The following is a 26,746-nucleotide window of genomic DNA, read 5'->3' as shown; positions in this document are numbered from 1 at the left end:
ATTAATTATTAGGGTCTAAGTACTGATTTGAAAATTTTGCATGCCCCCAGAACCAAACAGCAAACTTGGATTGCTTTTATGAACACTACAGGTCTGAATGGTCATATTCTCCAGCTGCCAAGAGCTCCAGTCTGAACACTCACCAAAAACTTTCCTTCCATATTTCCTACTCTGCAGGAGGCGTGAAAGAACTTCTCTCCTAGGGCCACCCTCCATCACACAAAAATGAATTGGAACTGATACAAAAATAACAGTTTTGAACCAGATGCAGTGGCTCATGCCTGCAATCCCAGAGCTATGGGAGGCCAAGGTAGAAGGATCCCCTGAGCCTAGGAGTTTGAGACCAGCATAGGCAAAAAAAAAAAGCTGGGGATGGTGGCATGCACTTGTAGTCCCAGCTACTCAGGAGGCTGAGGTGGGAGGATCACTTAAGCCCAGAGGTTGACGATGCATTGAGCCATGATTTTGCCACTGCACTCCAGCCTGGGCAACAGAGCGAGACCCTACCTCAAAATAACAGTTTTAAGAAGGGTTCCCCAACACCCACTCTAACATCCCAACATTCCAGGGGAAGGGGAGATTTTAATCATCAGAAACATGATAAAACAAAATGTGGCTGCCCGTGAAAACCAGCTATTTGAACTGTGAAACATTAGCGATGTTTCACATAGGTGGGGAAAATGAAAATCAAATGTCTTTCACCGAGATGGAAAGCAGAGTGCAAGAGTCCTTCTCCTTGGGAGAGAGATCAACTGCCACAACAACTGGGCTTTCTGTGTATCAGCCTTCTGTCCCTCTACGTCCCGCCCCCAGTCACACCAGTGCTTTTTCAGGACACCAAAGTCACCGCTATCGCAGCATGAAAAATAGTAAGGCATGTGGATTCTCCTGCATGTCCAACTGTCTTGTATCACTGACCTTCTTAAAAAGCATGGGATATAATAAAAATATCTTCAGACTGGGGTTCAGGAGCCCTAGATATTCACCCAGGCCTCAACTTTGTGCCCTTGAAGGTTTTACTGAACAGAAAGGTCTCCATTTCCCATTCTGCCTCTTGTCTCCCAGCCCCTCTTCTGCACTCTGCTCTATGACTCTGGGGCTGGCAGCCTAACTATTAAAATATTTCCCAGACCACCTTGCCAGCTGGCTTCCTGCTGAGCTCTGTCAACAGGTGGCACTAGAGGGAGAATGAAAGGCAAGAGGTGGGCAGATGGGGTTCCTTGTGTTTTCAGCTCAGTAGGGACAACCATACTGGACAACTATGGTTCCAGCCTCCAACTCTTGGGCTACTACAGGACCCAGCCTCCCCATGCTCCCTCAGAGCTGCAGCCACCAGGGCACCAGGGACAGACCAGGGTACTCCCTCCATGATCTGTCCCCTCAGAGGTATAAGCCACAGCCCCACAGCCCCCTCCTTCATGTTCTGTGATCCTGGAAATTCACCTTTTATTTCTCCAGCCCTAGGATGATACCTATTTCCCGGGTTACATCAGTTTCCCCCTTTGCTTTTGCAGACGCTGACATTGACATAACCAATTCCCTATGTTAAATCCCTCTGTTAGAAATACCTAGCATGGTTCCAGTTTTCCTGGCTAGACACAAACTGACATAGAAAGGGTCAGGCCTTGAACTACTGCCTATATTTCATTCAAGCTTCAAAGACCTCCTCCCAGGTGTGGAACTAAGGATTGACTTCTTTTCATCATAGAAATATCAGGATATTGAATACGCACTTCCACACTACAGAACACTGCAATAGACAGGAAAATTGGCCTATATTCTGAGTTGCCATTTAACAAAAACCATTCAATAGGGTGTCCTGTGATGGGAATTAGAGTATCAAAGTGTACCATAGATTTCTCAACAACCTATCACCCACATCTAAGAACTTGGGGACAGTGCTTAACAGATTCAGAGTCAATGTGGGAAAAGTACTAGAGAAGGAAACCCAAGCCAAGCAGTGAGCTGGCAGTAGGTTTTCAGGTGTAGCACCAAGTTTGAACAAATGCACTTGCAAACAACACGCTTTCCAATGAAATTGTCAGGTCCAAGAAAACTGCTTTGTGACCACTTTTTTTCCTTTAACAAAAGCAAGAGATCTGTTTATAGAAAAATCACCTTCTTAACTGGAAATGATAGCTCCACATGTGCAGAAGAACTCCCAGCCAGGTGAAGTTTTCCACAGCTGCATAAATCCAACATCGTTGAAACATAATGGCTTTCTCTTTTTTTTTTTCCAAAAGGCAAAAAATAACTTTTGCTCTCCAAGTTTGCATTCTTTAAATAACTTCCCCCAAGGCCAAGTCATTTTTATAAAAGGCATCTTTTTCATGTAAATTCCTTACAAAGAAAGGTGGAAAATAACGGTTTTTTGTTTAGAGGTTGGTGTGTGTGTGTGTGTGTGCACACGTGTGCATTTACAGATATATGATTAAGATCCCAAATGAAAACAGACCTGATGAAATTTGGAGTCTAAACTCTGTCGCCCTACTAGAAAGGAGGTATGACCCAAGCCTGTACTCCTGAATACAGCAGGCCAGGTAGGGAAGCCAGGCTGGACCTTCCCATCCATGGTTACAGCCATGTAGATACCAAGCAGGGCACATCTGCCTATGGATGAAGTTGAAAGATATTCACTCAGTTAAATATTTATTGAGAATCCATGTGTTTTGGGCACTGCCACAATGTAGGTGCCCATCTAGAAGGCAGACATGAACCAAATGAACAGAAGAATTAAACATTCTACATGTGATAGGTACTAGCAAGGAAGAGGGGACAATGCTATGAGGATAATTCCTCACTGACCTGGATGAATGCGGGGACCAGTCACTGAATTGTGGACCACTGGAACATGGCCAGGTAGGAAGAAAGCATTGTGAGTTCTGGTGTAATTGAGTTTCAGGTGCTTTAGAAGCATCCAGGTGGAGATGTCAGGCTGGCTGCTGGCTATGCGGACTTGGGAGCTCAAGAAGCAAGGGAATACTTCATTCCAATGCCTCAGAGCTCACAGCATTCAGGAATCATTAGTCCCAGACCAATCCTTTAGAGACCTCAAAACCACACGGCTAGATAAAAGGAGATTGGACTAACACTACAGAGACAGAGACAGAGAGGCCCAAGCTACAAGGAGAAGAGCAGAGGATGAGATCCCAAGAACCAGGGAAAGTGAAGTCTTGAGAGGCAGAGTAACACCTGCAACACAGCAGAATGCCCAGGAAGGAGGAGCTGACTGAACAACAAGGAGTCATGGCTGGGGCCGGGGGATGGGGGTTCTCAGTGAGAGCACCCCTGGGGGCAGGTGCAGGCAAAAACCAGACTTGAGAGGGCTGAATGTATGTTTGGGAGGTGAGGAAATGGTGCAAACTTTGGAGAAGTCTGGGGAGGAGAGAGACAGGAATGCAGCTAGAAGGTCCTAGAGTCAAGGGAAGATTTCCTTGAAATGAGAAAAAATGGAAACATACAAATGAAGAAACCCAGGCCCACTGAGGACTACCTCCCTTGGTTTCTACTGCTCTCCCCTTCCAGCCGCATTTGAGGATGGCAGCTGCAGATTCCCAGCCAGGAAGAACGAGGCTTCTGCTGCACTCATAGAAAGGGAATGAGTGAACTGTCATTCACTCATTGTCAAGGGAAAGGACAACTGTCATTCTGCAAGCCCTCATCAAGCCCCGACTCTGGACGACCCTGCATTGGGTGCTCTCCCAGAGGGAGGGGGAAACTCATCTGAGTGTTTACATGTTTTTGCATGCAAAAACTCATCAGTCCCATAAACACCCCCCGGACGAAAGAACTGTGCTGGGCATACACATCCAGGAACCGGCATAGAACTTCCAGGGAAAGCTGGCTTCCAAATGGAGGGAGAAAAAAGGGAAAGCACATTCATTGCATCAGGGAAGAACAAAGCTGGACCACCATGTACATGCACAAAGAAATAGCGAAAATGCCAGTTAGCGTCATGCAGAAGCTGAGTCTAGTCCAGTAAAAATGCTTCAGACTGGCTGCCACAGGATACTCCGAAAATAAAGCAGAACACCACATTTTCTGGTTAATTTTGCGTCACCCTTAAACCTTTGTCTCAACCTCTAATAAATACTCAATGCACTTAAATGAAAGAAATTCACTTCTCACAGTCCCAGAGTCTGGAAGTCCAAGATCAAAGAGTCAGTGGGGTTGGTTTCTTCAGAGGGCCACCAGGGAAGGACTTGTTCCAGGCCTCTCTCCTTGGCTTGTAGGTGGCTGTCGCCTTCTTGTCCTCACAGGGTTGTCCCTCTGTACATGTCTGTGTCCAAATTTCCTCTTCATCTAAGGACACTGATCATATCAGATTAGGGGACCCACCTTCATCACCTTATTTTAACTTAATTACCTCTTTAAAGACCTTATCCACAAAAACAGTCACATTCTAAGGTGCTGGCCTAGTTAGGACTTCAACCTATGAACTTGGGGGAGACACAGTTTAGCCCATAAGATACTCATCTTTCCTGCCTCAAGAGGTGTGGACAAGGCAGGCCACCCTTGCATGCCTGGACGTCAGGGTGTGTGTGTGTAACCACCGTCAGGACAGTGGCGGGACTCACAGGGAGGACAGTCATCTCAGAGCCCCACCAAGATACATTCAGCAAATCCTCAAAAAACAAATGCCAGTGCTTAGAATTATCACATGCTTCTCACCACCACTTTTCAGCGAAGTCTACTGCTGAAAGATTACACTAGCCTACAGCACCTTGACAGTTTTACCTTCTAAATTGATGGAAAAGAAAAAAAAAAAAAAAGAACATTCCCCAAACACACAGCTTGGGGGAAGAAATTCATTAACATGTTCATGTTTTAACCAGAGCAAGACAGGGCAAACAAAAGCCTGAAAAGAAATCGAGGGCTTCTCTGCACCTGGAATTCCCCCATTGGGATCCTGGGAATGGTTTCTTTTGACAGATGGTTTTTCATCTTTGACAAGGAAGTAAGAGAAACTTCAGACACCTCAGAAATTCCTCCACCTATGCAAAGGGGCCAGGCCATTGTGTGACTAGCAACCCACACTCTTCACCTTCATCACTCACACAAAGTCACCTCTCTCCCATTTCCCCAAAGCACCAAGCACACCCTATGGGGGCCTGAGGTTATGTCCCCACTGCTGGTGGGTTTGAGGATGGGAACAGCCCTCTCCCCTCTCTACCTCTTGTGCTGAGAAGGGCACCAGGAACACAGGTGGTGTTTAGTCATTGTTTTTGAATGAATAAGTTAATGAGAGAATGAAGTAAATGAACAAATTAACAAAAGAATAAAGCAATCCTTCAGTCCTCTTTTCAGAGCAAACAACACATCCTTGGCCCTGTATGGCTCTGGAGTCAGGGGTTCTTCCAAATGTGTCTAACACCTCCAATATGCCCAGGGCTGTTTACGTTCAGGTGTCCTTCACTATTCCAGAGGCCTCTGCAGTTTCACAGAAGCCCAAGATGTCCCTCAAGATAGGAGGGAGGGAGGGAGAGAGGGAGGGAGAGAGAGAGCTCAACCAACCAACCATAGGCCTAGGGGTGAGAACAAAGTCAAAATACTTCTCTTTTGGCCTAGACCCATCATCAGAATGGCATTCTTTCCCAAAGAACCCCCTTCCCAAATGCCAAGGACCCTTCAGAGCAAAACAACCTGCCCAGAAAGCTCAATCACCTGAGCCACGGTCCTTCTGGACCCACAGTGATATTATGCTCACTGGCCTCCTACTCCCAACTTTCCAATGCCCTCACTGAATTACCAAGAGGGCAGTGCTTCCTTGATAGCCAAGTCAGTCATTTCTTGAAGTGCTTCCACATACAAAGGAGCCTTGGGCTCCACCAGGGTGAGCAAACCAGCCAAGAGTCGAGAGGCAGAATTCCTTGTTAGGCAACTCACAAATGCACTAGAACTGCTCATTCTCGATTTCCTAGAGCCTCCTGTGGCTTCCTCTAAAATGCAACTAGGAGGGCACCACATCATCACATGGGCTTTCATGAGTTCCAGCATCCCATCTCTTGCCCACATCCTGGCCTCCAGAACATGCTGTAGCTCCATCTGGAAAGTTATTTTCCCCAGCAGTCACCTAACTTCCATGCACACCCCAAGTGCCACTTCCTCAAAGAAGCTTTCCTGGGTCCCTTAATCTAAACCACAATAGCACACTTTTCTTTTCCTTGGAGCACTCACTATTTGTAATCATTTAATTGTTCTGTGTTTAATATTAGCCTCTTCCACCACACAGAAAGCTGAAGAGCAAGGATCACCACTCCAAACCTAGTGCCTACTATGCAGCGGATATTCAAGAAATAGTTTTAAAATAAGTGAAAGAGAAGACGGCCGAATAGGAACAGCTCCAGTCTCCAACTCCCAGCGTGAGCGACACAGAAGACCGGTGATTTCTTCATTTTCAACTGAGGTACTGGGTTCATCTCACTAGGGAGTGCCGGACAATCGGTGCTGGTCAGCTGTGCAGCCCAACCAGCGAGAGCTGAAGCAGGGCGAGGCATCGCCTCACCTGGGAAGCGCAAGGAGGAAGGGAATCCCTTTTCCTAGCCAGGGGAACTGAGACACACAACACCTGGAAAATCGGGTAACTCCCACCCCAATACTGCGCTTTAAGCAAACAGGCACACCAGGAGATTATATCCCACACCTGGCCGGGAGGGTCCCACACCCACGGAGCCTCCCTCATTGCTAGCACAGCAGTCTGCTATCTAACCGCAAGGCAGCAGCGAGGCTGGGGGAGGGGCGCCCGCCATTGCTGAGGCTTAAGTAGGTAAACAAAGCCGCTGGGAAGCTCGAACTGGGTGGAGCTCACAGCAGCTCAAGGAAACCTGCCTGTCTCTGTAGACTCCACCTCTGGGGACAGGGCACAGCTAAACAACAAAAGCAGCAGAAACCTCTGCAGATGCAAACGACTCTGTCTGACAGCTTTGAAGAGAGCAGTGGATCTCCCAACACGGAGGCTGAGATCTGAGAAGGGACAGACTGCCTGTTCAAGTGGGTCCCTGACCCCTGAGTAGCCTAACTGGGAGACATCCCCCACTAGGGGCAGTCTGACACCCACACCTCACAGAGTGGAGTACACCCCTGAGAGGAAGCTTCCAAAGCAAGAATCAGACAGGTACACTCGCTGTTCAGCAATATTCTATCTTCTGCAGCCTCTGCTGCTGATACCCAGGCAAACAGGGTCTGGAGTGGACCTCAAGCAATCTCCAACAGACCTACAGCTGAGGGTCCTGACTGTTAGAAGGAAAACTATCAAACAGGAAGGACACCTACACCAAAACCCCATCAGTACATCACCATCATCAAAGACCAGAGGCAGATAAAACCACAAAGATGGGGAAAAAGCAGGGCAGAAAAGCTGGAAATTCAAAAAATAAGAGCGCATCTCCCCCGGCAAAGGAGCGCAGCTCATCGCCAGCAACGGATCAAAGCTGGACGGAGAATGACTTTGACGAGATGAGAGAAGAAGGCTTCAGTCCATCAAACTTCTCAGAGCTAAAGGAGGAATTACATACCCAGCACAAAGAAATTAAAAATCTTGAAAAAAAAGTGCAAGAATTGATAGCTAGAGTAATTAATGCAGAGAAGGTCATAAACGAAATGAAAGAGATGAAAACCATGACACGAGAAATACGTGATAAACGCACAAGCTTCAGTAACCGACTCAATCAACTGGAAGAAAGAGTATCTGCGATTGAGGATCAAATGAATGAAATGAAGCGAGAAGAGAAACCAAAAGAAAAAAGAAGAAAAAGAAATGAACAAAGCCTGCAAGAAGTATGGGATTATGTAAAAAGACCAAATCTACGTCTGATTGGGGTTCCTGAAAGTGAGGGGGAAAATGGAACCAAGTTGGAAAACACTCTTCAGGATATCGTTCAGGAGAACTTCCCCAACCTAGTAGGGCAGGCCAACATTCAAATCCAGGAAATACAGAGAACGCCACAAAGATACTCCTCAAGAAGAGCAACTCCAAGACACATAATTGCCAGATTCACCAAAGTTGAAATGAAGGAAAAAATCTTAAGGGCAGCCAGAGAGAAAGGTCGGGTTACCCACAAAGGGAAGCCCATCAGACTAACAGCAGATCTCTCGGCAGAAACTCTACAAGCCAGAAGAGAGTGGGGGCCAATATTCAACATTCTTAAAGAAAAGAATTTTAAACCCAGAATTTCATATCCAGCCAAACTAAGTTTCATAAGTGAAGGAGAAATAAAATCCTTTACAGATAAGCAAATGCTTAGAGATTTTGTCACCACCAGGCCTGCCTTACAAGAGACCCTGAAGGAAGCACTAAACATGGAAAGGAACAACCGGTACCAGCCATTGCAAAAACATGCCAAAATGTAAAGACCATCGAGGCTAGGAAGAAACTGCATCAACTAACAAGCAAAATAACCAGTTAATATCATAATGGCAGGATCAAATTCACACATAACAATATTAACCTTAAATGTAAATGGACTAAATGCTCCAATTAAAAGACACAGACTGGCAAACTGGATAAAGAGTCAAGACCCATCAGTCTGCTGTATTCAGGAGACCCATCTCACATGCAGAGACATACATAGGCTCAAAATAAAGGGATGGAGGAAGATCTACCAAGCAAATGGAGAACAAAAAAAAGCAGGGGTTGCAATACTAGTCTCTGATAAAACAGACTTTAAACCATCAAAGATCAAAAGAGACAAAGAAGGCCATTACATAATGGTAAAGGGATCAATTCAACAGGAAGAGCTAACTATCCTAAATATATATGCACCCAATACAGGAGCACCCAGATTCATAAAGCAAGTCCTTAGAGACTTACAAAGAGACTTAGACTCCCATACAATAATAATGGGAGACTTCAACACTCCATTGTCAACATTAGACAGATCAACAAGACAGAAAGTTAACAAGGATATCCAGGAATTGAACTCATCTCTGCAGCAAGCAGACCTAACAGACATCTATAGAACTCTCCACCCCGAATCAACAGAATATACATTCTTCTCAGCACCACATCACACTTATTCCAAAATTGACCACATAATTGGAAGTAAAGCACTCCTCAGCAAATGTACAAGAACAGAAATTATAACAAACTGTCTCTCAGACCACAGTGCAATCAAACTAGAACTCAGGATTAAGAAACTCAATCAAAACCGCTCAACTACATGGAAACTGAACAACCTGCTCCTGAATGACTACTGGGTACATAACGAAATGAAGGCAGAAATAAAGATGTTCTTTGAAACCAATGAGAACAAAGATACAACATACCAGAATCTCTGGGACACATTTAAAGCAGTGTGTAGAGGGAAATTTATAGCACTAAATGCCCACAAGAGAAAGCAGGAAAGATCTAAAATTGACACTCTAACATCGCAATTAAAAGAACTAGAGAAGCAAGAGCAAACACATTCAAAAGCTAGCAGAAGGCAATAAATAACTAAGATCAGAGCAGAACTGAAGGAGATAGAGACACAAAAAACCCTCCAAAAAATCAATGAATCCAGGAGTTGGTTTTTTGAAAAGATCAACAAAATTGACAGACCACTAGCAAGACTAATAAAGAAGAAAAGAGAGAAGAATCAAATAGATGCAATAAAACATGATAAAGGGGATATCACCACCGACCCCACAGAAATACAAACTACCATCAGAGAATACTATAAACACCTCTACGCAAATAAACTAGAAAATCTAGAAGAAATGGATAATTTCCTGAACACTTACACTCTTCCAAGACTAAACCAGGAAGAAGTTGAATCCCTGAATAGACCAATAGCAGGCTCTGAAATCATTGTAATTTTGATTTGCATTTCCCTAATGACTAATGATGTTGAGCATCTCTGTATGTGCTTATTTTCCATTTGTATATTTTCTTTAGAGAACTATTTGTGGTGGTTCATACTGAGTGTCAATTTGATTGGATTGAAGAATACAAAGGATTGATCCTAGGTGTGTCTGTGAGAGTGTTGCCACGGGAGATTAACATTTGAGTCATTGAGCTGCAAAAGGCAGACCCACCCTTAATTTAGGTGGGCATAATCCTAACCCTGCCAGGGAGGTTAGGATACAAAGTAGGCAGAAAAATGTAAAAAGAGAAACTGGCCTAGCCTCCCAGCCTACATTTTTTCCCGTGCTGGATGCTTCCTGTCCTCAAACATCGGACTCCAAGTTCTTCAGTTTTGGAACTCTGACTGGCTCTCCTTGCTCCATAACCTGCAGACAGCCTAGGACCTTATGATCATGTGAGTTAATACTTAATAAACTCCCCTTTATATACATAAAATATATAATATGTATTATATACATATTCCATTAGTTCTGTCCCTCTAGAGAACCCTAATACACTGTTCAAGTCCTTTATCCATTAATTGAGGTCAATGTCATTCTATTACTGAGTTACAGGAATTCTTTTTATATTTTAAATACAAGTCTCTTACCGGATATATGATTTAAAGAAGTCTTCTGCCATCATATGAGTTGTATTTTTATTTTTTTGATGGTATCCTTTAAAACACCAAAGTTTTTGCTTTTTATGAGGTCCAACTTATCTGTATTTTCTTTGGTTGCTTGTGCTTTGGGTACCATATGTAAGAAACCATCGCCTAAACCTAGACCACAAATACTCACATCTATGTTTGCTTCTAAGAGTCTGATAGTTTTAGCTCTTAAATTTAGGTCTTTGATCTTCCCTTAATTCTTAATTCTATTCCATATGTGATTATATTTGTATCAGTTAGACTTCACTCTGTTCAACAGTTTTAATCAGCTTTTTATTTTTATTTTACTTATTAATTTTTTTTGAGAAGGAGTTTCCCTCTTGTTGCCCAGGCTGGAGTGCAGTGGTGTGATCTCAGCTCACTGCAATCTCCGCCTCCCAGGGGGTTCAAGCGATCCTCCTGCCTCAGTCTCCCCAGTAGCTGGGACTACAGGTGCATGCCACCACACCCAGCTAATTTTTTGTATTTTTAGTAGAGATGGGATTTTGCCATGTTGGGCAGGCTGGTCTCGAACTCTTGATCTCAGGTGATCCGCCCGCTTTGGCCTCCCAAAGTGCTGGGATTACAGGCGTGAGCCACTGCACCCCACCTTAACCAGCTCTTTATGTCATGACTTCCCTATTCCCAATCTCTTAATTTTGCTTCAGCTCAGAATAAACTGCAGTGATGTCTTCAAGCAATCCTTCCCAGAATAAAGGCAACCAGGGTATATCATCTCTAACCTCTTAGGTAGCTAAAAGCACCCCTCAGTCACCTGTACTCTTGAACAATAACTTGTCTGAGTGTCATATCCTTAGGGCACAACCCCTTCTCCTCCCAGCACTGGAGTCCTGGCTCCACTGTCTTCTGGGACTCCGTATCACAGATGACTCTGTGGCCTGCCAGATTTTCATTTCCTTTGAGTAGCCCATTTTGTCTGTTTGAATGCTAGTATAATTTTTTTAACCTTATAATTCACAAATTTTGCCAGAATAAATCTAACTGTGAGTCCATGTAAATTCACTCTGACTAGAACAGAGTAAGCCTTTTATCCTGAAAACTGAGATTTGTTTCAAACCTCCCGAAAAGCCTTCATTCATTATAAATCTTTGATCAATGCTCCTATTCTGTCTTGGGGGAAGGGTTCTATCTGCAGGGATTCCTGGATTGGATTTCCATTCTCTGTAATCCATTTCTAGCACTTTCTTTCTCACCACTGACTTCTTTCCTCCGCCTCCTGAGGGAGTACCTCACAGTTATTCTCATCCCTAATTTAAATGCACAATGTCATTTCTGCTCTGTACCGCTGCCTTTGTGCATTATGATCTGCTGTAGCAGACTACAGTACAGTTGACCCTTGAATATCACAGGTTTGAACTGCGCAGGCCCACTTATTTGTGGATTTTCACCTCTGCTACCCAAGACAGCAAGACCAACCTCTCCTCTCCCTCTTCAGCCTACTCAGCATGAAGAGGACAAGGATGAAGAGCTTTGTAATGATCTACTTCCATTTAATAAACAGTGAACACATTTTCTCTTCCTTATGATTTTCTTAATAACATTTTCTTTTCTCTAGCTTACCATATTGTGAGAATACAGTATACAATACACATTGTTTATGTTAACAGTAAGACTTCCAGTCAACAGTAGGTTATTAGCAATTAAGTTTCTGGAGAGTCAAAAGTGATACTGAAATTTTCAACTGCATGTTGTGGTGCAGGGGCAGAGGGGGATAGTCAGTACCCCTCATCCTCAAGCCTGTACACTGTTCAAAGATCAACTATAAAAAAAAAAAAAAAAAAAAAAAAAACCTTATAAAGCTTATCTCAGCCAGGTCTCATTTAGTTTAAGCTTACTGTTGTAACATCTTAACCTGGTCTGGATGGCTCTTTGTTTCTTAGAAGCCCTAACTTCTTGCCAGATTTGTTTATTTACTTACCTATTTAGGATGCCAGATTCCTAAAGTTGATTCTGGTCCCTGCAATAAATCCTTCTCAAAGGCTGTGGTATTCGTAATCAGGTCTTCCGATGGGTTTGCTCTATTTACTCAAATTCCAATGACAAGAGCTCTGGCAAAAGCCAGTGCCAAGACCTGTGTGCACAAGTCCCCCTAGATGGCGCTGGTTCATGTCCCATCTCAGATCGGCTGCTAGAGGGCAGGCAGGTGCACCCAGGGGCTCACAGGCATCGGCCTACTCCATTCTGCTGGGCCATGGTGGGGTCTTACACTTGTCCCAGAGACTGAGACTGTACATTCTGAGGACACTCAGATCGGGATCTACCAGATGTGTTCATTATCTTACTGTGGGGGTCGTTTTGCTGATGCATTCACATGTCAAAACTCATCACATTAGGCCAGGCATGGTGGCTCACACCTGTAATCCAAGCACTTTGGGAAGCCAAGGCAGGAGGACTGCTTGAGCCCAGTTCAAGACCAGCCTGGGCAACATGGCAAGATACCGTCCTTAAAAATATATATAAATTTAAACAAACTCATCACACTGTACATTTGAATATGTTCAGTTTATTACATGTTAATTTTATCTCCATAAAGCTATAATCAATTAACTGAGCAAGGACACTCAGTGACTACACCACGGCTCTGACACCAAAGGCTGCTCTAGGCCCAGTGCCAAACAGTTGATGCACGCCAATGTCCAAAGCTGGGCTGAAGAGCCCCATACCCAATATGCTCTCTCCAAACTGTGGAACATGCCCTCTCCTCACTTGAGTTGTCTCTGATCCCTCTGCACAGTGGCCCTTTGTCACTAGCAGTGTCACCTACCTGCAGTTATAGAGGTGCAAAGAGGTTTTAAATAAGGCCCCCAAATTCTTTGACAGTGAGTGGTGGGGTTTATCTCTCTGCCTTTCAACCTGGGTAGGTCTCTAACTGCTTCAGCCAACAGAGTACCTTCAGAGTGATGCTCTAGGATTTCTGAGGCTGATCCTCAAAGGCAGCGCAGCTCCTCCTGGTCTTGCTGGAACTCTTGCATTGGGAGCCCTGGGGCCAAGGAAGAAATATGCCTGCCACCATGGTATGGACGCCACGTTGCAGAGGCCACAGGTAGATGCTCCAAGTTGTTGTCCTCATCTTCAAGTCATCCACCTCCAGGACAGACACATGAACGAGACACCTCCAGACCACTCCAGCCTCCAGATTTTAAGTCTTCCCAGGTGAGGCCCAGATACCGTGGAACTTGAGAAAAGCTACGTCCACTGTGCCTTGTCTAAATCCCTGACCTGCAGAATCTATGAACTTATTAAAAGGGCAGTTTCAAATTACTCAGCTTTGGGGTAGCTCATCATGCAGCAGGAGGGACTGACGCAGCCGTTAGCGTGGTAACTTCTTGGTTTCTCCCATGCTTGAACTCGGTAGAAACCCTCACACGCTGCTGTGCTTCCAAAGCCCAAAGCAGGGATACAGCACCCCCTTGAATTACCGGAGCCAACCTGGACTTGGGCAACGGGGCATCCTGCAAGAACACAGGCCCAAAGAATTGCTCTTAGAATGGCCTTTCACCTAAGCACAGTCCACACCTTGAACATGACTTCCTTCCTCCACTGACCCTGAGAGAAAGGAGAACAGGGCTAAGAGAGGACCATGGCAGGGACTGAGGGGCACTTCATGAATGCCTGTGAGCAAATGCCATCTCAAAAGTCTGGGTTCAGGAGAAAAAGGCAAAGACTGACAAAATTATCTAGGACACTTAAGAGGGCTTCTAGAGTTGTGCCCTGTCCTGCAATAGAACACCTCTTTGCTTCTGGGGACCACAGCAAACTAATGAAGTTGTCTATCACTAGCCCTACCCCAATGCTGTGTGATGACCATGTTATAGGACAGGAGAAAAGACTCTGCTTCTTGGACACAGTGATCAGTCCGGGGTTGGGCACATGACCCAAGCAGGGCCACTCAAATCCTTCCACGAAGTTTGGTGTGACTGGGTTCGCAGGCACCAAGGACCACGAAAGCGGCAGCTGCCAGGGGCCACCTGTGCTGCCATCAGGAAAGACCTACCTGAGATTTAAGTCAACTCAGAGTGAAACCGAAGTAAGAGATGGCAAGAGAAAGCAAGGAAGTCCCAGCCACATTTCTGTAAACCCTGGGTCCAGCCATGACTAAAGCTCATATTACCTGATGGGCTTTTCACATGAGTCAATAGATTTCCTTTTATTTATTTTTCTGGCTTAGCTTGAGATGGAGAGAGGGCTAAGCAATGCAGACCTCCTGCCTCTGGTCCCTAAATGCCCCTTCATGTTTATCCAGCTGTAATGGGAACCATGCCGTTTCACTGTGATGAAAACAGCTGAACATTTGAGGAGGAGAAAATGAGATAGCGGATGTCACGTGCCGTGCAGTGCCAGGTGTGTGGCTGGCGTCCTCCACGAGCTTCTGAAACAGCACAACAGTGTGGGTTCCCACAGACCCCCTGCTGGGACCTGCCACCCACCACACACCCCCAACACCGCCACACCTGGGCGACAATTTTGCTCATCTGTAACGGTGCCCTGTAAAAAGAGTCCAATAATCACAAATCTGCCCTAGACAAGCAGTGATGTTTTTTCTATGAAAAATACAAAAATCAACCAAGAAGTATGTTCTAAGCAGCTGGTGCATATCCTGCCAAAAACGTCTCCACTTGACAGGATTTACTCCAGCTTTCTTTAAAACAGTAAGCTCATCTACTTCATTTAAAATCTGACCCACTTTACAAAAGTCTCACTTTTTAAAACAACTTTTCAGTGACATCTATTACCAAAAACATTATACCCCGGAGCACAACGATCTCCACTTTTTCTCCCACATACACAGACAACTCACACACACCCCACAAAAGGCCTGATTGTCCAGCCTTGTCAAAAAGTTATTATAAAACATTTTATTTTATCTGGCAGCCAGAAATGATGTTCAGTTGTCTGGAACACAGGCTGCTAGCGGCTGCTTGCCACAGACAACTGGAAGGAAAAAAGCAAAAGACGACAGTTGTAAATCTCAGAATCCCCAAAGATAAAGCAAGCGGGGAACTCCATCATTCGCTCACTGGTAGAACCCTCAGGATTCCTGAGCAAAATGCCCCTGTCATTCACACTGGAAGCAATTAGAGGCAGATTCCTGCTGCAACTTGAACAGCTTCCTTCTTTTGCTATTGCTAAATGCTTTCCCTTTTTAGGTAGTTACTGATGTATCATAACTCCAAGTAACTACTCTTTAATATGGTTGAAACTGGAATGTCTTCAAGAAGTCTGTACTGTCAGTGTTGGAATCATAAAAAAAAAAAAAAAAAAAAAGTAATGGGAAAGGAAAACAGAATCCCGGGCTTAGCCATCCAAGTTTGCCCTGGCTGCTTCTGCCAGCTACTTTCTCCACGAGACAACCCGGTGTACATCACCAGGGGAGTCTGACTAAGCAGCAGGAAAGGCCACCCCAGGGGACACAGAGGGACACAACTCATGCACCTGGGCATATCTTGGGGCTTCGTGCCTGGTCAGATGAGGTAAGAAAGCCACACCAGACTCACAACCATCAGTCCCTGTTCTTGTTTCTTCCCAAACCTCTGGGTCCCCAAATACAGCAAAATGGGCATTTTGCTTGGGGAAAACTCTGATTTTCACAACGCAGATGTCCCAAATAAAGCTATGTTTTCAACAACATGGTCCTCATTTCCTACAGAGGCAGGACGTTGCATGCCCACAGAATGGCCATATGGCTGGGGGCAATGGCTCAAGCCTGTACTCCCACACTTTGCCAGGCAGAGGTGGCAGGATCGCTTGAGCCCAGGAGTTCAAGAAAATCCTGGGCAGCACAGTGAGACCTCATCTCCACAAAAAAATAATCAGCCGGGCGTGGGAGCACACACCTCTGAACCCAGGTACTCGGAGGCATGTGGGGGTGACGTGGGAGAATTGCTCAAGGTAGGTAGAGGCTGCAGTCAGCTGTGATTGTGCCACTGTACTCCAGACTGAGTAAGAGGGTGACACCCTGTCTCAAAAACACACAAAAAATGGAATGGCTATTCCCCACGGCTGTGACGGCGGTCAGCACTGGGATGGAACTCACTGCAACCTCGGGGGCGCCCCCTGCCGAAGGCCCCTCAGTGAGGATGGATTTCGAGACAGGAGTCAAGCTCTGGCCTGCCTCAATCTGGGGCCTGTCTCACCAGCCTGGCTGCCGCAGAGTCCTCTCTAACCCCAAACCCATTCCCATGGGCTTCTTGAGATTTCTGAAGCCTACAATGTGCCAGGCATGTGGACAATGTACAAAGGCACAGATAACACAAGCCATGCCCTTTCTCTGGAATCCACGTGAAGTCCAGCAGTTTCAATGCCTGGCTCAAATCTTGCTTCCCCGGGGAGCATCCCCCAGTCGTCATCATGACCTCTTTCCTCCTCTCCTCCTGAGCCCTGGGCCCACCGTCTGCCTGGGGATCTATGTGGCCAGGCCTGTTCCAGGCACTCTCTCTCCCTGCTGCCCCTGACCACAGTAGCCAAGGCCTGTACACACGTCATGAACACAGCAGAGACCCTGGGACCCTTCCAGGGGCAGCTTCAGGGAAAGGCATCAGAGATAGGAAACAGGAAGATTAGAGGCAGATCACCTGCCGGCAAGGGACAATGTCCCCTGAAGGATGCACAGATGCTCTTGTCACTGCAACAGCCAAGCCGCCCTCGAGGCTGGGAAATGCATATTTATACTAAGGCAGGCAGCTTTTCAAACTCAGAGGCGAGCCAAGCAGGCCCCTGACAGAAATTAACGGATGTGCCGCTGAACACTCTGCACCAATAAGATGATTAACTGCCTCCCAGAAAGGAAACCAACAGGCCAAACACGATTCAGACAACACCCCTAGGGACAAAGCAGGCAGGAGACTCTGAACCTAAGCTGTGCCCGCTGTCGACTGTCAGCCCCACACAGGGAGATAAGGGGGAAATAAAGCCTCCCCCAAAAGCACAGTGAGAGAAGCAGCCACGGCCGTGGCGGCAGTAGAAACAGTTTATCTTATAGGAGTGTGTTGTATTTCTTTAAATATTGACACAAAGAATGGCTCATTCCCTTTGCAGAGGCCCAGCAGGCCAGGTGCTGGCTTCCTAAGAAATCCATGGACCCCAACCTATAAGCTGTATCTCTTTGCTTACAGAGAAGAAAGCTCCCTTTCTGCTCCCCAGTTCTGGAGCATGCCTAAGCACAGGGTGTAGTGTGGACACCAGAGCAGAAGGTCCCCTGCAGCAGATGTGAGCGAGACCTCTGTCCCTTCACAGCTGGTCCCAGGTTGCATGCACACCACCACGAAAGCCGACCACCAGTGACGCCTGACATTTTCTGCTTCACTGGGTGGGAACACTCCTGGCCTTATTGGACTTTTCCCCTAAGCTTCATTGTCCGGCTCCGTCCAAACGCCATGACAGGGAGTTTGATCTATGACTTGCTAATGGATTGAGAAAGGTACCAGGCTCCTTCAGCCCAAAGGCAGTTTGTGCAACCCCATACAGGTTCCAGCAGGCAAATTCTCTGTCTGGTCGTGCACATGAAATTGCCCGTTGCTTTGGAAAGAAGGCTTTGCAAAAGGAACCCACTGCATTTGCAGCTGGAAAACACTCAACAAAACTGGGCAGCAGCTGTCCCAGTGAGACTTTCTGCTGGGCTTTTCCATGAGAAATTCAAGTACTGAGAGGCTAGACCTTTTTGCAAAGGAGGAAAAAATGCACCCTGAAAGCCATTTCTTAAAAAGACCAGAGTGTCTGTTCTCCTTCCCTTGCCTCGGGTGGACTTTTTGGCCAGAGGCCTCCTGCCGGGAGGGAAGCCGGGTGTGCACTCTCAGTCACACATTCTCCCGGCTCTCTCCCTTGGAGGGAACATGAACGCTGCTGATTCAAAAATCAGACACTACTGCGGGAGCTGGCAGGGACCTCTCTCTCCACCCTCACCGCCCCCTGGAACACCAAGCCAGCACCGAGGCCATGCGCTCACTCAGTCGCCTGGCCCATGGCCTTCTGGGGGCCACCATCCCTTCTCCAGCCTCAGGGCTGGACCAGCTGCCAGGAGCTTCCCTGAGCCACCTGGACAGGCCCAGCCAGCATGCACTTTAAATAATAAACTATGAATTCTTGATCCGTCTGCAGCTCGAGGCAGATTTTCCTATTTAAGCTGGAGGCCTTCTCTGCTTTGAGTTACTAAAGTGGGGCGGGCATGTGTTGCATAAGAGTCCAGGGGAGAACTGGGAAGAGACGACACCACTTCTCGTCCAATTCCTCTGTTTGGTGGAGTTGCATGTGGGAAAAAGGATTCAGACACATACGCACACACACAAAAAAAATGGCATCATACCCTTTTATTTTTTGTTTCAATGTTTGGATTTTAGCTTTTCTTTCTTAATCAAATAATAGGAATATTCAAGAAGAGGTGCCTGCCCTATACATTTCTGGGTTCTCAGAGAGAACATGTCCAACAGGTAAGTGAAAAAGGGGAAAAAAAAATAATATTGACTGTGATTGCTATGCTTAGACTTGTGGGAGAAAAAAGGAAACTTCTTTATATGTTGCAGTAGACGGATCAAGAATGCATGGTTTATTATTTAAAGTGCACACTGGCTGGGGCTGTCCAGGTGGCTCAGGGAAGCTCCTGGCAGCTGGCCCAGCCCTGAGGCTGGAGGAGGGATGGTGGTCCCCAGAAGGCCATGGGCCAGACGGCTGAGTGAGCGCATGGCCTCCCCACACCCCAGGGATGTCCACATCCTAATCCCCAGAACCTATGAAAACGTGAACTTACATGGTAAATGGGGCTTTGCAAATGTGATCCAGCTAAGGGTTTTGAGATGCACATGTTATCCTGGATTATCTGCGTGGGTCTGATAGGTCTTTAGATGAGAGAGGCAGAGGGAAATCTGACTACAGAAGAGAACTGTCAGAGTGATGCAGTGTGAAAAAGACCCAAACAGCCACTGCTGGCTTTGAAGGAGGGGGAAGAGGCCATGAGCCAAGGAATGCAGGCGGCCTCTGGGAGCTAGAAAAAATGACGAAACAGATTCTCCCCGGGAACCTCCAGAAGGAATGAAGCCCTGCTGACACTTTGATTTTACCCCAGTGAAAGATTGCAGACTTCTGACCTCCAGAGCCGTAAGATGATACATTTGTGTTGTTTTACAACACTAGGTTTGTGGTAATTTGTTAGAGCAGTAATAGGAAAGTAATGCTTGAGTCTTGCCTTCCTGCCAGAATGCCTTGGATACAATAAAGACAATGAACTGCAGATACAGTGTGATGCTCAGTCCTTCAGGAGTCAGCAACACACTTCAGGATTCCAGAAAACCCAATGAGGCAATAAGAGTGGACTTTCTGGAGAAGGTGACATCCAAATTGGGCCTCCAAAACCAAGAGAGTTTTTCAAGAACAGTACAAAGATAGACACAAAAATGCCATTCCATACAGTCCCATGAGCCTAAGTGTAACTGTAATGTACCAAAGGCCCTGTGACCTAGGGATCTGCAATCTAGGGTGACCTACATTAAGTAATAATACATAAGTAAAGGCGGATCCTTACACACTTAAATTGGAAAATCAAGATACAATTTTCTAGGAAAATACAATTGACCAAAATTGATCCCATAAGCATACAAAGCTTAAACACATGAATTTTCACGGAAGAAAGGGAGAAAGTTTTGAATTAACTATAGTCACAAAAAAGCATTAATCTGAGATAGTTCCACAGGGGATTCTATCAAACCGCTACAAAACAAATAGCCTCCATGTTTCATAAATTGTTTCAGAGCACCAAAAATAAATGAAAGCTTCCATACTTCTTTTCACAGAGCTATAATACTAATATCTAAACTGAAAATAACACATATACACACACCCAGGAAAATTATAGAGCAATATCACATATGAATATGGATGCAAAGAGCCTAAATAAAACATTAGCAAACAGAATGCAATATCACTCTTAGGAAAGAATACACCACAACCAAATGAGATTTATTCCAGAATTTAAGGTTGGCATAACATTAGAAAACTATTTACATAATATGCCATATTAATATATCTATGCAGAAAAATTATATGCAAGTCTCCATGACGTTGCAACAGTGTTTGGAAAATTTGATTATCCATGTCTAATTTTTAAAAATATGCCCCGCCGGGCACGCCTACAATTCCAGCACTTTGGGAGGCCGAGGCAGGCAGATCACGAGGTCAGGATATCGAGACCATCCTGGCTAACATGGTGAAACCCTGTCTCTACTAAAAATACAAAAGAAAAATCAGCCGGGCGTGGTGGCGGGTGCCTGTAGTCCCAGCTACCTGGGAGGCTGAGGCAGGAGAATGGCGTGAACCTGGGAGGCGGAGCTTGCAGTGAGCTGAGATGGTGCCACTGCACTCCAGCCTGGGCTACAGAGCGAGACTCCGTCTCAAAAAAAAAAAAAAAAAAACAAATACACCCACGTGGGCCAAATCTGAGACCATTTGGGCATCGAAATAAATAAATATAGAAATGAATATCTATGGGGTAAAATAAGAATCTACAAGTCCATGCAGCTAAACACAACCTTGGCCAAGTAATAGAAGTTACAAGACACACAACATGTGCCTCCTGATAAGATACACTGAGAAGGACACATCACTTCTTTCCTGTTGGAAACGTACACCCCAAATGTAATCATGAAGAAACATCAGACAAAACCAAATTTAAAGACATCTTACAAAATAACTAGTCTATACTAATATTTTGGGGGGAAAATGTGAAGATTAGGGAAGACAAATACTAAGGAACTAACCCAGATTGGAGAAGACTCAAGAGATACGACAGCTAAATGCAATATGTGATTCTAGACTGGATTCTGTACCAAGAGAAGAAAGCTATAAAAGACATTACTGTGACAACTGGAAAAATGTAAATGCAAATGGCGCATTAGATAACATTATTGTATCCCCTAAGTCTATCCTTGCATGAAGTAAGAGTTCTAAGAAAATTTGTATGTATAGATAAAGGGACATGATGTCAGCAAATTAGTCTCAAGTGGTTCAGAACAAACTGTGTGTGGAGGGAGAGTGGGTTGGAAGAGCAAAGAGGGTTGAAAGAGGGAAGAGAGAGAGAACACTATAAAGAGAGAAAAATGTTCATCAGTGAATTTGGGTAACAGATATACCAAAGCTCTTTGCTACTACAGTATACCAAAATAAGAAGCAAATCAAAAGTATGGGAGAATACTGTACAAGTAAAGGAGACAAGGATAACAGAGAAAATAGTTATTTTTGAGTCTGGGTGACTGGAAAAAACTGGTGAGAACATGGACAGGCATCATCAGACAAGACTTTGGTTCGGAAACACCTAGTTAGCAGGGACAGACAGTGCCTGCAGCCAGCCACAAAGATGGGAGGCTGGGGACAGAGAGTGGGAGATATGCTGAGTGGGACTGGAGCCAGGAAGGATCCCAAGGCAGTGAGAAAAAGAGCAGCAGAGACCTGGGACACCCTGTTTGGAAGAAGGGGAAGAAGAGGAGCCGACCATCCTAGGAGAGTGCATTTTATAAACCGGGAACTGAAGGAGGCACGAGGAACGAGGGGTCCCTCGTGTCAAATGCCTCTGAGGGACAAGGGGGAAAACCCCGCCGGCTCTGTTGTAATGGCATGACCTGGGGCAGGTCCCAGGTGGGAGACATCAGTCCACAGAGCCCACCTGATCTCAGAGGTAAAAGCAAGGATGCTAGGAATTCTGGGCTGGAGGCCAGGAGGCCAGGAGGCAGGCAGCATGGCAGGTGGGCAGGACTTTTGTCCTCTGCCCCAGGTATGGACTGCAGGGGCGAGGAGCCCACTGGGTGGGGGCGCTGCTGCTTCCTGTGGCAGCCGCAGCTGCCGGCCTGCTGACTTGGTTCACCCCTCTTTTCTCTCCCTCCACCCTTCCCAGGGAACACGGCAGGGAATCAGAAACCGATCAGGGGATTGGAGATCTTCTCCCCCAGAACACATCCAGAACAACACTGGTGATCAGCTGACCTCAGGGAGGGTGGCCGTGTGAGGGCAGGGACATCTCTCTCAGGATCTCCACTGCTCAGAACAGGGCTTAACACAGCTTAACGCAGCATAAAGGAACACTAGTCAAGTGAATACATCACTGTCCTAGATAAGAGGACACGTTACAAGCGTAAATGCAGAAGGCTGCCCGCTGTGATGGCTCACACCTGTAATCCCAGCATTTTGGGAGGCTGAGATGGGTGGACCGATCCAGTCCAGGAGTTTGCAACAAGCCTAGGCAACACAATGAGACCCCTGCATCTACAAAAAATATTTTAAAAAATTACAGAGGCCTAAAAATATACTAAACTACTTTAAAGACACACACACACTCACACACACAGTCACTGAAAGCTTAAAAGTATATAGAATTTAACTCATACTTACATGAAGCCTCATTTAAACATTGCCCCCAGTCCTGGCTTATCCATTTCCAATTGTCTCCAGATCAGCCCAGAAAGCAGGGACCGGAGGGAATCACAGGGGCAGGGGGGTCCCTCTGAGGTGAGAGGGAGTGCCTTTGTGGATGACCCTTGCAGAACCTAAGAGGCTCACTGGCCAAGCCTTGAACACTCCCGAGGAAATCTCCAAGCTGCTTTGTGGAATGAATCTATTTTTTACAAAGAAGGAAGGATGAAAGAAGGATGGGAGGAACATAGCATAGATCAGCGGGTTGTTCACGCAGGAAGACATTTTTCTAACTGACTACACAAGGTTTTTTAGAAGGTAACACGCTTTCTTAAGCCACTAGCATTTTGAGAGGGTTAGGGCCCCAGCACTGTGCACTGATGGAATCTGCCATTGGCTGCCTCCCTAGGATGCCCTCCTGAGGTACCCATGCCACCCTAACTTCTGCCATAGCTGTGGTGGCAGCACAGCTGGCCTGGCCCCTCCTCAAGCATGTGACACTGACCTTTGCTTTTTTGTAGGTTTTCTCGCCTAGAAGCCCACTCCCTTGGCCTGCACAGGAGCATCTCAGAAATTTGGGAGCCGAGAGCCCCTGGATCAGACTTCCGCTGATCTATGGTGATCTGAGGCTCAACAATGCAGCATCTGTTGGGCCCAAATACTGGCCTACTGGGTGAAGGGCCAATGTTAACCTACAACACGGAGATGGGGGATCTCGCCAGGACCCCAGAGTGGCTGGGCAATCCCACCCATGGCACAGGAGGTGCAGGGAAGTCTGTCTGCATTCAGAGTTCAGGATACCAGTGGGAAATGGGCAGGGTCCCCAGTACAAATCCACACAAGTTGATCATCCTGTGCTGCTGATGGCCTAAGGAGAAAGATTAAAGGAGAGATGATATGTGCACTTGTGGAAGAGCCCTGGGGCATCTGGCAGAAGTGCATGTGAAATGACTCAGTAAAGATTTTTCCATAATCCAGGGCATAGGGGACTCCCAAAGAGGGTAGAATAGCACTGGCGGCAGGGGGTGGCCGTGAATTGAGGGACCAAGGCTGAAGCAGCCAAGAGCAGAGCAAAGGACAATGTCCTGTGAATGGGACATGTGCTTTTCAGCAGTGATCCAAAAGCCAGAGGGGCTGAGGGCCTATCTTGAAAGTCCTGCCATTACAAAGTCCCAGGGAAGCAGGGTAGCAGGGAGGGCACATCAGAATTTGAGCTCACAGTATAAAATTACAATCCACATATGAAAACGGTCCAGTTTCAGGGAGCGTGAGCTGACACTCCTCAAGAAATTCAGAAGCTGGCCGGGCACAGTGGCTCACGCCTGTAATCCCAACACTTAGGGAGGCCAAGGCAGGCAGATCACCTGAGGTCAGGAGTTTGAGAACAGCCTGGCCAACATGGCGAAACCCTGTCTCTACTTAAAAAAAAAAAAAAAAAAAAAAAAAATTAGCTGGGCATGGTGGCACACACCTGTAGTCCCAGCTACTCGGAGGCTGAGGCAGGAGAATCGCTTGAACCCAGAAGGTGGAGGTTACAGTGAGCCAAGACTGTATGATCGCACTCCAGCCTGGGTAACAGCGCAAGACTCCATCTCGAGAAAAAAAAAAAAAAAAAAAAAAAATTCAGAAGGTGGAATCACTCAAAAAAAGACTTCAAATAATAATACTAAAAAGATCTAGGCCAGGTGTGGTGGCTCACGCCTGCAATCCCAGCTACTCAGAAGGCTGAGGCAGGAGAATCACTTGAACCCAGGAAGCAGAGGTTGCAGTGAGCCGAGATCCTACCATTGCACTCCAGCCTGGGCAGCAAGAGTGAAACTCTGTCTCAAAAATAAATAAATAAATAAATAAAAGATCTCAAGTGATAAAGGAAAGGTAATGGCATCACGAAAGAATAGGACACTATAAAAAAAGACAGCAGTGGAAAAGAATCAGATATAACTTCTAAAAGTATTGAATATAATTGCTAAAATTAAAAACTCAGTAGAACATTACGTGGAGATCAGACCTAGTTTAAGAAAAATCTCGTGAACTGAGAAACCAATGACAGGAAATTCTCTAGAATAGAGAACATAGAGATGGAGACAAAAACGCAAAAAGAAGACACAAAACATGGAGGAAGAAATAGTGAGGTCCACATATATCAACTAGGAATTCCAGGAGAAGAAGTAGGTAATGGGAAGAGGCACGTTTCCACGAGAGGGAGGCTGGGAAAATCTCGATGAGTCCCAAACAGAATAAACATGGGAAGTCCACAGGGAATGCTGCAGAACCCAACCACAGTCCTGCAGAGAGAGAAGGCAGAGCATTACACAGAATCTAAAGTCAGAGGGGCAGAGGACCTTTCGTAACAAAAATAGAAGTCAGAACACAGTACAATAGTATCTTTAAAGTGTTAAGACTCAACCTAGAATTCCGTATTTGGCTAAATCATCACTCAGAGGAAGGGTGAAGGCCGAGCACCATGGCCCACACCTGTAGTCCCAGTACTTTGGGAGGACGAGGCGGGCCAATTGCTTGGGTCCAGGAGATGGAGACCAGCCTGGGCTACATGGTGAAAACCTGTCTCTAAAAATATGCTAAAAACTAGCCAGGTGTGGTGGTGCATGCCGGTAGTCCCAGCTACTCAAGAGGTTGAGGTAGGAGGACCCCTTGAGCCTGGGAGGCAGAGGTTGCAGTGAACCAAGATCACACCATTGCACTCCAGCATGGGAGACAGAGCAAGACCCTGTCTCAAAAGGAAAAAAAAAAGAGTAGGAGTAAAATACAGTTTGGATGAAGCAAAAATAATAATTTAGCCATTTGCAAACCCTCATTTAAAAATGTTCTTCAAGGACATTAAGCCCAGGGAAGTGGGTTGCAAGAAACAAAACTGAGCAAGCTGACAAAGATACCAGTAAATCTAAATAATTCTAACTGCAAAAACATGATTACCATTCATTGAGAAGAGACAAAGACAAAATATGGTTAAATTAACAGACAATAATAACATATAAAATCAAAGTTAAAGCATTTGAAGGCTCTTGTATTATAAATGAAAGAAACCTGATGCCTCAGACTTCCTTCATATAGATTTTTTAAGGCAATAACAACAAAATTTTAATAGATTATCAAACTTCCACACCAGTGGAAGAGAGAAGGGGAAAATTTTTTTTAAAGTTGGTCAAGCCAATAGAAATAAACAAACAACAAAAACAAAAAGAAACCGCAGCAAAGAAAAAGCATGGTATAGTAAACAGGTAACAAAATATAAGGTGCTAGAAATAAAATGAATTCTGGCAATAACACTAGAAACATGAAAACACTAACCCTGCCAATGAAAAAACATATTCCCAAATTTGATGTTTAAAAAAAAAATTCAAATACATCTTACTTTTAAGAAACATACATACATCATCATGACAGAGAATGACTGAAAATAAAACTAAGGGGAAAGAAACATCATGCAAACATTTACCAAAATAAAATTTGACTGGCAATACTAACATTAGGTGAAAACATCTGGAAGGACAAACGTATTACCAGGGATAAAAATGGCCCATTACACGATGATAAAAGGAATGGTTCACCAGCAGCATAGCTCCTACACCTGTGTGCACCAAACAATACTGCCTCACAACTTATAAAGCAAAGATCAATAGAATTAAAAGGTAAAATTGGCCAAGCTACAATAAGTTATGAGAGTTTTAATATATCTCTAAAGCAAATCAAGCAGGTCCAAAATAATGAGAATATAAATGATTCTGACATCACAGTAACTTCAGTAAATGGGCATATAGAACACAACAATTAGAAAATACATACTGTTTGCAGTAATTTGAGATTATATACTCTTTTCATTTATACATAAAACATTTATTAAAACA

The 26,746-nt window shown here is 45.4% G+C and overlaps 1 protein-coding gene across 3 annotated transcripts in view; it reads right to left on the bottom strand.

Annotated features, from left to right (window-relative positions):
* LOC105499264 (ADAM metallopeptidase with thrombospondin type 1 motif 17) overlaps positions 1 to 26,746 on the bottom strand; it is a 361,725-nt gene that overhangs the window by 315,416 nt on the left and 19,563 nt on the right. The gene's annotated exons all lie outside the window — the stretch shown is intronic.

The sequence above is a fragment of the Macaca nemestrina genome, chromosome 7, assembly GCF_043159975.1.
Source record: "Macaca nemestrina isolate mMacNem1 chromosome 7, mMacNem.hap1, whole genome shotgun sequence".
Classification (NCBI taxonomy): domain Eukaryota; kingdom Metazoa; phylum Chordata; class Mammalia; order Primates; family Cercopithecidae; genus Macaca; species Macaca nemestrina.
Note: the sequence above shows the minus strand (reverse complement) of the source record. Positions and strands in the feature narration are given on the sequence as shown.